We start from the raw sequence: 1,831 nt of genomic DNA on the forward strand, positions 1-1,831 counted from the left end.
TGAAAAGGCAACGCACAAATTTGGAAAAAATCATGACAAATAAGTACTTGGACAAAGGTCTGCTCTCTAGAATCTATAAAGAACTAAAAAACACTAGGGCCCCAAAATTTAAAGACCCAGTCCAGAAATGGGCATCTGAGATGAACACACACTTCCCAGGGGATGAAATTAAAGAAGTGAATAAATATATGAAAAAATGCTCCACATCACTAGCCATCTGTGAAATGTAAATTAAAACAACACTGAGATATCATCTCACCCCAGAAAGAATGGCTGTCATAAAGAAATCAACAAACAACAAATGTTGGAGAGGTTGTGGGGAAAAAGGAACCCTTCTCCACTGCTGGAGGAAATGTAGACTGGTGCGACCATTATGGAAATCAGTGTAGAGACTCCTTAGAAAACTTGAACTGGAAATCCCATTTAAACCAGCTATTCCTCTCCTGGGAATTTTCCTGGAGGATCTGAAAACATCATATCATAGTGATATAAGTGTGCCTATATTTATAGCAGCACAATATGTGATAGCCAAATCTTGGAAACAACCAAGATGCCCATCACCTGACGAACAGATGAAAAAGATGTGGTATTTTTATACAATGGAGTATTACTCAGCTATAAAGAATGATAAACTGGAAGCCTTTATATTGAAGTGGATGCCACTTGAAGATGTAAGTGAAATAAACCCAACACACATGTGTACATATCATGTAGTTTACCTATTATAAGAACTCAAAAGAAGAAATACAAATACAAAGGTATAATACAAGTAAAAGGAAAGCAAGAACTCCAGAACTAAGAGAGGGAAAGGAGAAGAGCTAGGAAACATGACAGTGAGAAGCTATACAGTTATATGTAGAAGATGGGCAAGGCAATGATCCTGAGAATCTCCAGAAGATTTTTGAATCTAGCAGTCAGTTGGAAAGATTCTCACCCTAACTATATATACTGACACCTGTGAACTAAACAACTGCACTGAAGATGGTAATTTGTAATAGTAGGTTCATGCTTGGACTGCCTGTCATTCTGGTATTCTGAATACAGGCTGCTTGTCCTGACATGCTAGTTGCTGCTGTGCTGTCTCTCGGGTAGAGGATTGTTCAAAAAGAAGGGGGTGGTGAATGAAGGCAGGAGACAGGAAAAGGAATGTAGCGGGACTTCCTGCTTCAAGGTTGCATATGGTTAGTTTTTTGGACTTATGTGTAAACATAAGAATTATATAATTCTTTATAACTATTTTTAAAATATATTTTAAGTTTTAAATGTTTTTTCATCATGTTCTGTAGGGACTTCACATTCAACATACCAACGCTTGATGAAAAATACCTGTTCCATGTTATGCCTAAGATGTTTGATATTCAGACAGAGAGTGAGGTTAAGCTTAACAGCCTAAGTTGTATGATAATAACAATAAGCTTCTTTTCTGGAGGGTTAACAACCTAAGTTTGCAGACCAACATTAGAGAAAAAGGAGGGCTACAAGGAAAGCCAACATTGACTCTAGCCTTCCAAGGTCATTTAAGATTCAGGACATATGAGAACTTGTAATGTCACGTAACTCAGTAGTGTCCCAAATTTTTTGATCAAGGAGATTATTGGGCCAAAGAGGAAAGTGATCGATGATGTAGAGTGTGCCTAAGGAGAGTCACATGAAGAGAAATCACTCTCTCAGGCTTTCTCAGAGAGCACATTGGCCAAGCAATGGCTGTGATTCATCCACATGGCTGACACTGACAAAAGATCTACAATCTGAGGTACAGGATCTCAGGATAAATCCTGAGGGGATTTCACTGACCTTATCAGACCCAAAAGCTACAACTCTTGTTGCATAG

Source organism: Octodon degus, unplaced genomic scaffold (genome assembly GCF_000260255.1).
Source record: "Octodon degus isolate 3935 unplaced genomic scaffold, OctDeg1.0 scaffold00157, whole genome shotgun sequence".
Classification (NCBI taxonomy): Eukaryota; Metazoa; Chordata; class Mammalia; order Rodentia; family Octodontidae; genus Octodon; species Octodon degus.